A 13189-nucleotide genomic window follows, 5' to 3' on the forward strand; every position below is an offset into this window, starting at 1 on the left:
CCTGGGGGTAAAACATGACCTCTGAGTTTTCAAGTATATGCAATGTTATGTTGAGGACAGAGGGGAAAGGAATATATTTTACTTTATAGCACCTTTGAGAAGCAGACTTTGCTGCCTGCTTTTTCCAAGTGAAGTCAACACTTCCCAGCAAAACAGCTATCATAAAGTAGATAAGATTTGTTAAGATATATATTGACATGATATTATTAAGATAAATTAGCTGTATCTTGAGGACTGCATATCAGCAGTAAAAGCAGAATAGTTGTAAATATGACTCTCCCTATGACTGAATAAATATTCTTAGCACTACTTCAGTGCGGGGATTTAGGCAATGCTTTTTCCATATAGGTCTAAGTGCACAATCAGGGGTCTCAATGTGTTTTTCCCTTCAGTGCACCAGGGGAAAAAGAGAAGTAGTATTGTGTCTGTGCTTTATGCTACAAATTACATATTTCAAAGACAGCTTCAGACTTTAAATTGCAAACTGAATATGAAGTTGAAAGGATACTGCACATAGAAAAGTGACTGAAAGGAGAAATGCAAATATTTTAGAAAATTATTGCACATAACTACTTCTCAGTATTTCATGCTTCCATTCAAATAGTTTCACTTTGGTCTAAACAGACTGTAATTTTCAAAGGCATGATATTGAACTTCTATTCGCTATAAGTCTTTGCTTAGATAAAAAAGATTTTTTATATGGGAAAGAAATAATTGTTCTGCTTTCCCAGTTATAAACACAACAGATATTTTGGTGATTTCTTTCCAAAGAAAGTGATGCTTATAAATGCCATTTAATAGTGTGTTTATATCTGGTGTATTGAAAGACTGTCAATTTTACCATAATGGAAAATATGCAAAATCAAAAAGAATTAAAAAGAGTGAGAGAAAATGAAAAATCAAGCTGTTGATAAACAACATTCAGTCCCCAGAAATGCCTCGCAAATAAATACCAGAGTCAATATTAAGGCAATTGTGATGATTGCATCAGTTTTTTTTGTTTGTTTATTAAATCGAGAAGACATTGAACTCATTTTAGCAAGTAAATAGGTGTCTGAGAGGAAAGTTTGATTGTTTTTTTAAGAGTAGCCCAAATATGCCTCAGACCTGATAGTTTTCTAAAGGGAGCTAAAAGAATTGATGCTCATCTGATCCAATATGTCAGGAAGACTCAAACTTTTCTGGTCTTCTCCGAAAATCTGAGCTTGAAGAGTTGCAGTCAGAGGTGAAAGACATGTGATTTCCTTCAAGTGATATTTTGTTTATGGAAGTATTAGATTTTAGTATACTGAATTATAAATAGCAAGAAAGGACAGGACCTGGGAAGATTCAGGTTTAAAAATCAGGTGTATCTCCCTAACTGGAGGCATGGTCTTATAATCAGAATTCATCCAAAAGGCCTCAAATCCACTTTTATATACATTTTTTGAATATTAAAATTTTGTAAACAGTCAGTACTCTGGCAAAACTGCTTTCACACTCAAGTATGAAAATGCAAGCCTATCAACACTAAACAGAAGGGGTGTATATGCAAAGCACGTAATTGAAATTGCAGATAAAGAATATGAACACAGTTTATAAAAAAATCACTTGGCTGTTGGGTCCTTGGTGGCATCATCTTCATAGTAAGCCCAGGAAAACCTTAACCTCTGGTCTATGCAGTTTTGCACTGTTAATTATTGAATAATTGTTTGCATCTAATTGAGGTAACCTATTTGAATTAAATTTGAAAGGAAATAAAAATCTCTGGCGGATCATCTTCACCTGATGCCAGATCAGAAAAATTCCAAAGGACCTTTTCTGCTCTTCTTCCCTTTCCTGGCCTCACATTCCTGCCTTCATTTGTGTCATCTGTTGTGACTGTGCACCTGATCTGGGAGCAAGCTGGAAGTCTGACCTTGCAAAAACCCCAAACAATGTCATGCTCATGCTCTCCCAAATTTAGAAGACTTTTTCCATTAACTCAGTTAAGATCAAATGTGGTGGATGCAAAGCACTGAACAACGCTGCTGCTGCCTGGGATAGTCCTCAGCTGGGGAACTTCCTCTCACTTGCAGGTATCAAATTGATCTAGTTTGAGTTAATGGGTTTTATTTTACTCTGAAAAAAACCCCTAGAGGACTGAAACTTGACACTAACAGTCCTAGATGTAAGTCTTATCCCTTCCTATACTCCTCACTAGGTGATGGTCACCAGATTAAGTCAACTGCCTTAAACAAATATATCATGTAGCCTCAGTGTTGTGGTTCAACAGGGTTCTCTTAAGTATAATATGTTTGAAGACTTCCTTTGGACAGAAACCTTCACTTGTATTGAATTGGTGACATACAGTCCTCAAACCCAAACACGAAACAACACAGAGAAGAAATCTAGCTGGAATGTCTCAGGTTCCCTTCCTTTGACAGGGCTTGTGAATGCAGGGCTTGCCAATGGACAGATAATTTGGAACAGAGCAAAGGTCTGATACATTGCCTCTCCTTTAAAGTTTCATCACTAAATAAATGCAACACATGAAGTGATTAACACCTTCTCTTGAAACTTCTCAGAAAAGTAACTTTTAGTTCAGAATAAGCACAGTAATTCCGCTTACGATTTAGTGCATTCTTTATACATAACAATAGGATGAATCATTGCAAAACTGAGTGCAAAAGTATGCAGTTTCAACCAGGAAACTCATTTTCATGCTGATAATAAGAGCTATATCATATTATTCCTAATCACAGCAGGCCAGAAGCCTCCAGTGTGCCTAGTCTAATAACAATATACAGAACAGCTAGGAATTATCACCAGATTAATTGTAAGTATAAGAAACCAGACTGTAGTGCTGTGGTATGAGTAACAGTCTTTTAGCTAAGTATTTTGAGATACTCTTGTGCCTTTTTTGTCTTCCAAAGAAGCAGGAAATGCTGGTGTAGTTTCACCTCCTGACTTACCAGCAGTGTACTTGTATTTCTCGGAAGCATGGGAAGTTCAATGTAAGATGAAACACAATAGCATTCTCTCACTTATGCTGGGAAGGAGTCATTACAGAAAAATTTTGCTCAATAACACTAAAAATATACAGTTGTAATATGTCTAGGTCTCCTTCGTGTCTTTTAAGTTTCAACTTGCCTCTGTTAAGTCCTATTATAGTCTCTGATCATTTTGCACTTCAAGGGTGAAGAGAGGTGTTCAAAATCCCCAGGTTAATATTAATTGAATAACCAGTTTCCACATTCCCTTTGTGCTGTCACTGTTTAGTTTATGCAATGGAGGAAAAAAAAAAAAAAGTGTATGCCTTTCTTAAAAAGAGAACTCTTGCTGTTCAAATACTCTTGAAGTTTTCATTATCCACAGAATGGCTAATACCTTTCTGAATGTTATTCCAGCTCTTGGTTTTTTGTTACCTAACTCACAGAGAAACAACCAACTTTATAATTCAGGGAAGGTAGTTTGGATACTGTAGTTCTAACCCTCAGTTTTAGACAAGAAGGACTCAGTGAAATCGAGAGCTGAGGAATAGCTTTTAAGGAAATGTAAAGCTTCTGCATTTCTGCATTTGTATTTTTGTTTTTTACTCAAATTATATAGCTGGATGTGGTTCAAAATCTGTTATATCCTTCTCAAAACTGGTTTCCCTAATGATGTTTTAGCTGATGGTGGTCTCAACAGAAACTTTTTGCAGTAGATATATGAGTATATAAGCGCGAATATACACCGCAACAAAAAGTTTGACATGGCAATATACAAACCAAGAATGCTACCAGCTGTTAATTACCAATGTAGCACTCATATAAGGGTAGGTAGGTCTTACGAAAACAAAAGGCCAGTATCTTAGAGAAAACCTTGTACCTCTCTCCTACCTGCTCCTTTTCATACTCTTCCACATGGATGTCCCTGTGACAACCAGAGAAAGATCCAGAGTACTACTTCACAACAGAAAGAATGCACAAGATCTCTATATATTAAAAAAAGAAACTCATTAGATTTCATGCACAACAAGTTTGTATGAAACCATAGTTATTTCCTTTGCTTTATTTTGCTGCTATTAAAACAGAAGGACTAATGTGTTTGTAAAGATGCCATGGCCCTCGTGGTAGGAATTGCCCCTGGGACTCAGCCCCCTCCTCCCTGAAAATGACTGTGTTGACCAGGGCTGAGTGCTTTTCAGCCAGGTTTGCAGCTGGGTTGCAGGGCTGCTTCGGTGTAACTACCGAGAAAATGTCTCTAACTCTGAACCAGAGGTGAACCTGTAATTCAAAGGGATTAAAAAAAAAAAAAAAAAAAAAAAAGTCTACAGCACTTTTATGTTCATTTCACAGTTCATGGTGAGAAATTATTCTTATTTTTCAAGTTCCTACAGTGCTAAGCTGAGAAAATGGGCTTTCAGTAGTTTTCTTTTAATTGGAAGCCCAGCAGTACAAAGTCGGCACAGGCTGGGGTATATTTTGAAATCACCTGCTGCACCTTGCACTGTGGCAATAATTGAGACTTGGTGTGACTAAAGTATAGTTCATCTAATGGTAGTAATAGATGCCACAGTCTGCTGATAAAAAGATAATTTAGCACATGCTACATCTAATTCTTTTTTTCAGTCGGTAACATGAGATCAGGTATTCAGTTCCGACTTAACTATTATAACACTTACCAATAACTTTGATGTATTTTTGGTGCCAACTTACTTTTTCATAAGCTTTGTCCAACCTAGTTTCCAGTTTTCCATGAGTTTTGGAAACTGTTGTTGACATGAATCCGAATTACGCAGCACAGATTCTAGTTTGAAAATTAATTTAAGACTTTCCTTTGCCTACCTTGGCCCTTTTTTGCTGGCATCTCCCCAGTGTTATCCTATCAAAACACCACAGTTAAAATTGGAAGTCTCATTCAGTGAAATAAACATCTATAAATATTGAAATCGTTCAAAAAACTTACATCCTTCTCAAAACTGAAGTTTTGAGTGTCTGAGTAAGTCCTGAGTAACTGAAACATCCTCCTGAAACTGGCGGGTATGGTCAGGATTATATGAGCCTTATTTCTTTGTGGAGAATCTAAAGGAGGATCTAAAATGGCACTAGGCATCTGTGTTTAGTAACCTAAATTGCTTCCTTGGTGTCTCTGTTTTGGGATCATAAGGAAGGCTTCCTGAGGGTTTGAGTGTGTGGTATTGTCATTGACTCCAGTCAGTAGGACTTGTGATCTCTCAGTATTTCTCTAAGCCATGAAGACCACAACCACTGGAAAACTGTATACAGATGTCAGTTCAATCTCGCAGTCCTTGGAGCCTGCCCTCAGCTGTTGTCCTGCTCATATTGCTTTGATTTAGGAAGCAAGAAGATGCTCAGTGTGGGCTAAGTTGCCCTAGAGTTAATAACTCTGTGTGCCCTGGTCACACAGCTCATGCCAGCACTCCACCCCTATGCACGCAGGTACTGTCCCCACCTCATACTTGGTATGATTATCTCATTTATGTATTTAGGTAGTCTACTTTGGAACCTGCACAAAACCTATATTTTTGTCCAGTGGCATTTTGGCAACAAGATGCCAAACAACTCACTCTGCCTTTCAAAAGCTCTACTGTCCTTCCTGAGACACTTCTTTATTGTGTTCCTTGGGCCAAACACTGGTTCCTTGGCAATGTCTTGTCGGTCTCTCCCTCTGGGTCTTCCCTTTGATCCTCTTTCTGCAGTGCCCTTCAGTCACTACCATTTGCTGTTTTCTTCCCTGAAGCAATGTATGGCCTGTCCTCTTGGGATTCATCTGACAATGGGTCTAAGGAATATGTATCTTCTGTGGGAAGACCTGGGATCAGTGCTTACCCAATCCCACCCTTCTTGTAGCTCTTTATCCAGAAGCTCCTTACATAGCACAAGTAGTTCAGAGATGGAATAGACCAGACCAGCTCCCCTTACTGCCTCAGAGACTTTGAGTCTACAACTACAGACTCCCTGATGCAGGGCTGCAGAATTTTCTGAGATAGCCCTTGATTATCCTTTCCAGCTGAAACTGTTTGTCTTTGTGTGAACTAAGTGCTCAGTGGCTATGAATGAATGTTCATCCTGAATAGGATGAGAGAAGGCAAGCTGAGCATGACCTCAGAAACTGTAAGACTCTACTGGGATAAAAGGTTCCTGCTTCAAAAAGTGATCACAATGAGAATATTTTAAATGTAGACAAGATATTCTTGTGATGGAGAATATACCTAAGATGGGTATTATGGGCTGATACTGGTATGCTCCTTATGCACCTTCAGCATTTTTTTAGTGTTGACTTCATGTAAGTCACTTTACAATCACATGGAAACACAGCATCACAGAATTTCTGAGGTAGAAAGGGACCTTTGGAGAGCCTCCTGTCCAGCCGTGTCATGAGCAACTGGGGTACATCTGCACCAGTAGATGCAGAGAAAGTCTTGGCCCTACTTGGAATTGTGGATACTGAAAAACCTGGGCTGGCAGCATATGTGCTTGTGTAGGCCAACACTAAGTTTGGTGGGAGTGTTGATCTGCTGGAGGGCAGGAAGGTGCTACAGAGATTTTTAGAGACTGGATCAATGTTCAGAGGACACTTGCATGCGGTTCAATAAAGAAAAGTGTTGGGCCACAACAGCTCCCTGCACTCTTACAGGAAGGGGGAAAAGTAGCTGGGAAGCTGCTCAGTAGAAAGGGACCTGGGCCTGCTGGTCAACAGCAGCTGAACACGAGCCAGCATGTACCCAGGTGACCGAGAAGGCTGATGGCATTCTGGCCTGTGTCAAAAATAGTGGCCAGCAGGACCAGGCCAGTGATTGTCCTGCTACACTTGGCACTGGTGAGATCCCATCTCAAGTGCTGTGTCCAGTTCTGAGCCCATCACTTCCAAAAGGACATTGAAGTGCTGGAGCATGCCCAGAGAAGGGCAACAGAGTTGGTGAAAAGTTCTGTAAGGATTAATGGAGGGAACTGGTGTTGTTTAGTTTAAAGAAGAGGAGACTCAGGGTGGCACCTCATTGCTCCCTACAACCACCTGAAGGGAGATTGTAGTGGGGTAGGGGTTGGACTGTTCTGCCATATCACAAGTGAAAGGACAAGAGGAGAGGGCCTTGAAGTGCACCAGGGGAGGTTCAGATTAGATATCAGGAGGAAAAAAAAAAAAGAAAAAAACACTGGAAGAGTGGTCTGGCTTTGCTATAATTTGCCCAGGGAGACGGTGTGGTCTCAACTTAAAGTGTTCAAGAGGCACCTGGATGTGGCACGTGGGAATACGGGGCTAAATATGATGGTGCTGTGTTGACACTGGACAGATGGTCTTTCTAACCTTGTTGATTCTCTAATTCCATCGGTTTCAGTTTTAGATTAATTGACCCAGATCTTTACTAGCTCATGTGTCACCCTCATACTCTCTGGTATTTTGTGTAAATGTGCTTAATCATTCAGCCAGCTGATTTGGAGATTTTTATGCATTAAAGCATAATGTTTCCTAAATTAAAAGAGAAAGTATACTAAAATTAATAGTTCAGTAATTTTTATATTTTTTAAATGAAAAATACCTGCAAAGAATATGGAAGTTGAAATATTTTTCCTGAGAGTCAATATGCTACAGTAGCATGATTCTTGCTTTATTATAGTGATTCGTGGTAAGTAAACCCTATATTTTTCAATCGCTAATGTGAGCATAACTTTCTCAGCATCCCTGAAAACCAATCCTCAGTGGGGCACATTCTTAATTTTATGAATTTCTGTATTTGCTGCTGAATGTTTTTCTAAATTTTCCCCTGCATTGCTTTGGAGACCACTCAAATCTGATTATCATTGCTGAAGGCACCACCTTAGCTTGAAGAGATTAAATAATTTTGCTTTTGCACAATATTTGCTCCAAAACCTGGTTAACACTGTCAACTTAGAACCACCCCTTCTGGGGAATTTGCTGGAAAGGAAACTGTGATTTATGATTTAAACTCCATTAATATGCTGATTATTCACAGCAGTGAAAATTTATACCCAACTTGAGGTGAAATATTTAGTTTAAGAATTTTGTCCATAAGGAAATACAAAGATATGATAGACTGTAACACCAGTGTCTTTCAATTTGTAATGCTTTTATTAGGCCAGGGTCCTATGTCATCCTCTGAGCCTCTTACTGTTACCAACAGGAGAAATCTGTGAGACAGCTAAATGACCTCTCCATGTCCTACATCACTTCTCTGTAGCTAGGAAATGATTCAAACTTCTTCTTCTGTGACTACTTGAGGTTTGCAGACGAGAACAGTCTCTAAAACCATATTTAAAGAGGAGCTGGTAAAGTCTCAGAGTTTTAGTCCTCTGAACTCAGCCTCTCGCAACTTCAGCCCTCAAGGAGTTTGCCCTGAACGTGGAGATGGGATCTCCTCCATTTGCGGGTCCATGGGTTGTGTGTCTGTAGGTGTGCACATGGCCATTCCGTCACGCTCTTCATCCCTGGGAGGAGACCACTTAACTGCTTCTGTCCTCTCTGAAAAAACTCGTCATTTAACATATGAACAAAACACCCACAAAAGGGGGGTTAAAGTGTTGGGAAAAGTGTTTGAACTTGTCCCCTGTAAAGACACCTTTGAAAAATGCTATCTGAGGAAGCTGCTGGAAATCTGACATTTTGCTTGGATTATTCACTCCCTTGAGTAAGCAGGAGCAGCAGATGTGTTCCCTTTGTAGGTCTGCATGAAGTTTCACAGACTTGAACCTAAATTTTACATCTGGTAGAAAATTCAGCAATGTCATTTGTCTACATTGATGCCCATATGCAATTCCTTGGGCACTGATTTTTGCTATTTTTCTTGTTACTAATTGCTTCTATTATGTTATCTTGTGACATGACTTGACTCATCCAAATCCAGTGTGGAACAAATTGATCAGAATGAGACCCAAGTAAGCTGGTAGCACTCCTGGATTACTTTTCTGCCATTTAGTTAACTTACAAAAGAAACAACTCAGAACTTACAATTTGTTTACAAATGATCCTCATGTAATTGCAGAAGTGTCCAAATTTCAAAGGTCGCTCATCCTTGAAATCAGTACAATTGATTTTTTTTTATAGCTTGGTGTCAAAAAATATATTTATGTTTCTGAGGCAGGACCTGATAAATGTTCTCTCTGAAGCTGGCTGCCTTAAATAATAGTGCTCAATGAATAGATTTGCAAAACACAATTTCATACACTGATATTTTGATTACAGGTAATGCAATGTGACATCACAAACACTGTAAAACTCCTGACGTGTCACTGAAAGTTGTCTTGTGTAAAACTAAGAAGTGTTTCGATGTTGATTCATTTGATGCCACATATTACACAAAAATATATCCTCTTTTTAACGTAGATTACTGATGGAGACCAGAATGTAAAATACTGTCTGGTAAAAAAAAAAAAAAAAAAAAAAAAAATCGAGGTATTAGGAAGAAGTTCTCTAATATGAGAATGGTGAATCACACTGGGACAGGTTTCACAGAGAACTTATGGATGTCTCATCTCTGAAAGTTTTCGAGGTCAGCTTGGATGGGCTCATGAAAAGTGTCTCCAGGACAGGGAGCTTGGACCTGGGTGATGATTATAGTCTCTTCCAACCAAAACCATTCTATGGTTCTATGATCTATAGTTTTTCTATCAATGGAAGCATACATTTACACTTAATGTGACCACTCAAGTAAACAGATTTTTATGAAACCCCTCCCTTGCCTTGTGGATTGAACACCAAGGCCAAAATCATGAAGAACGGGTAAATGTTTAATGTAATTAGCTGCTTACTGTTAAATGTTGAATTCTCACTAAGTTTGCCCCCTTGAAAGAATCATCAAAATCACAGCATGCTGACAGACATGGAAATAAATAAGTATACAGAGGAAGTTTCTTCTAAGGTAAAATGAGTACAAGTAAAAACATTCCCTTTCAATAATTTCGTGTCATTCTGAGGTAAATTCCTTTTGATGTTCATTCAGATCTCAGCACCAAATTCAAGCTGCAGCCCAGCCATGCTGTATATCCTCTGTTCCTCCACCATGTTCCACTGTCCTGCTGCAGCAGCAATATTTTCAGCAGCAATATAATTTCTTCTTACTTTAAATATTTTTTTAAATGCTGCTGTAACTACTCATACAATGAACACTGACCACAGTTTCTGCTTAAGAATCCAGTTGGAGTAGACACTGAAGGTTCATTTAATGACTATCAACAGGGAAGAGTTTGATTCTTATTTTACACAACTTTAGTTGTCTTTAGTTATAATTATTTAAAGCACAAACAATGGAAGGTTATTTTTTCCACACATGCATAGTTACATACCATAGATATATTCTCATATAGTAATACACCAGTAGGGTAGTTATGCACAATTTTCTCTCCATTACCTTAGGCTGCTAAATCATGTAGCCAGGACAGTATCAAAAAGATTTAAATGTAACCTTTAGAAATATTTTTGCTTGGTTAGTGGGATTTATGTGGGAGGGATGCTCTGCAAACTAGTTTTCTGTTAAAATAAAGTGTGATACTTGCAGATTAATTCTGTTTGCACAAATGTAGAACAGCAATCTTTCTTTGAGGAGTTAATCAGAAAAAAAGTACTTATTATAGCAGCCACAAAACTCCAAGTACTTTTTGTCTCAAATGATTTATTATGCCACCATCCAAAACCCAACAACTATGTATTCCCTGTAGCATTCTGTGTTTTTTCCTAAGCAGTCTCTCAGAGGATTTTCTTACCAGTTTTACAGAGCTGTTTCTTGTAAGGGCATGGATTATAAACACAGGGCTGTAACAGCTGTACACAAGCGCCTTTATTTTCTCTTTCTCTTTCATTCTCATGGCCAGAACATATCATTGCTGAGAAATGCTCAGAGTAACAGCACTAACTTGTCAAGTTGTCTGGCCTTACCATAGATTTCAAAATAGTCGTGCTTCCCAACAATACCAGTATAATTTTAAATTATTCTCATAGATTTTGTGGACTAATTTTCTTTAGGTTGCCTGCATAGCAAGGCCTTGTGAATGGAATAGGGAACTATGAATGAAAAATGAATTTGGATACTGAGCAGAAAATGATAACTGTGGTGGGGCAAGAATTGTTTTATTGAGTTATTAAGTTACTTTTGTATGTTTCATAAGTTTTTTATAATGGTTCATTCCACTGTGCCCTCCCCCCCCCACCCCCCCGCCCCATTTTCTGTAATGGTTTCCCCCCTATGAGTTGGTTATATAACCAGACGTTTTAAGCCAATCATTCCTCCCCTGCCCCTATCCCTGTCAATCGCCCGTCTCTTCCTCTTGGTCGCCCTGTCTGTCACTTTGGAACCCTTCCCTGGATTCTGGAAAGATCCAGGAGAGGCGTCGAGTGATAGGCTGGTGCCTGGGGAATCCCCTCCTCCCTTCTCGTGATTCGTTCTTTGTTCAGAAGTTGACACCCCTGTTACCACCCCTGTGTTCCCTGGTTGGCTGACCCGTTGTCACCACCCCTGGATCCTCCCCCGTTTATAAGTGTCTGTCAAGCTTTGATCTCTGCTCTCTCTGGGCAGCAGCGGTCTGAGGCGGAGCTCTTTGCCGGACTCCCCTTAATAAACTACCTTCTACCCTGCTCAAGAGAGTCGACCCTTTTTCCGTCGCCACAGTCGTTACGCCATCAGATCCACTCGCTGGTGTGGGGAACCAAGAACCCACTGGGAGGAGGTTACTCGCCCTGCCTGTAACCCCGACTGATCCTCGCTGTGGCAGTGCAGAACTGAGCTAGCTTGTGGTCAGCCCCTGCTAGGCATGAGGGACCCTGCGACAGATAACTATTTTTGGAATGGTTCCATAAATTATGTACATAATGCTTTTGTGATGCATGAAACTTAGAAGCTTCCAAGATTAAGAAAATGCATTTCTTAAATTCAATTAAATATCCCTACTGTACCTCCCTCTTTCTCTTTCTCATTCCACTGAAGAATTCCCTCTTTTCAGGAAACTGGTCACATTTCTTGTAGGTAATTTTTTATTACAGTACTGGTGCTTAAATTTCTCAAACTATTAAAATTATAACATTTCTGTCCATTTTACTAAAATTAGGCGCTTAATATTATGAATTCTTGCTTCTGTTTGTTATGCTTTGAAAAGTTATGAAGGATGGTTGTATTGCAGATCTTTATATGCCATTTTTCCATGACAGAAATACTTTTTTCCTGGAAAGTGTCTTAGAATAACATTTTAAGAGAAGAAATTGAAAAACTGAAATAGTGCATAAATCAGAGAAAATATTTATTTACAGACATGTAAAAATTATGTTACAACATTTTAAAGAAAACTGTAATGAGCCATCAATCTGCTCTAATGGGCAAATTCTGAATGCTTCAATTTTAAATTGCAGTGGCACCAATTTAAAATAGGACCGCCAACAAGATTATAGTTACCTACATAGTTTAAGTACAGTGATTTTTCAGAACTAAAAATGGATCTACAGAGAAAACCTATAGGATCTGCAACAATATGTAATACAAGAGTTTACAAAAGTAAAAATATTTTTTCTTGATTCAAACTTTAAAGCTTTTTAGTAAATATTTTCCATTCATGCAGCTGCCCATGTTTGAAACAAATATCTGAAATACACAGAGTATATAGATCTGTGTAGAAAATGAATTGATTTGATTCTAGACTGTCTGTAAAAGATTTTATGACTGTTGACTATCCAAACTGATTGACAAGACCTTTTATGTTTCCTATTTTTCTATATTACAAGGGATAAGCAATGTTGAAGAATCTCACAATTGACAAAACTTAGGTCAAACAAGTAACAGGTGATGGCAAACAACACTGAGCATACTGCATACATGGACAGCAGAGAACTATTGAGCTCTGTTGACGCTACCAGCATCCTCTGGAGTGATTTTAAGCAAACATGCCATTGAGAAACTTTACCAGTAATAGACTGCATAGGGTAACAATCTTCTGGCTTACAAATGAAATAGTGCCTTACGGTATTATTAGAAGTGACTTTTGTGTTCAAAATATATTCAGGAATTAAACTGTGGTATGAAACGGTGTTGACATTATGAATGGGCAATCATCCCCGTGAGTGTATAATCTAAGGTTAAGGATTTTAAAGAATGTATAAAAATCTCAGAGTGCTTTCTGTGAGTGTTAGCTCATTTGGAATGGTGGTGGTGAAGAGACAATGTACCTAGATGTTTCTCATATCTAGTTTATTAACACCAGTATCAGATCTTCTTGGATAATATTCT

Source organism: Hirundo rustica, chromosome 1 (genome assembly GCF_015227805.2).
Source record: "Hirundo rustica isolate bHirRus1 chromosome 1, bHirRus1.pri.v3, whole genome shotgun sequence".
In the NCBI taxonomy this organism is placed as follows: Eukaryota; Metazoa; Chordata; class Aves; order Passeriformes; family Hirundinidae; genus Hirundo; species Hirundo rustica.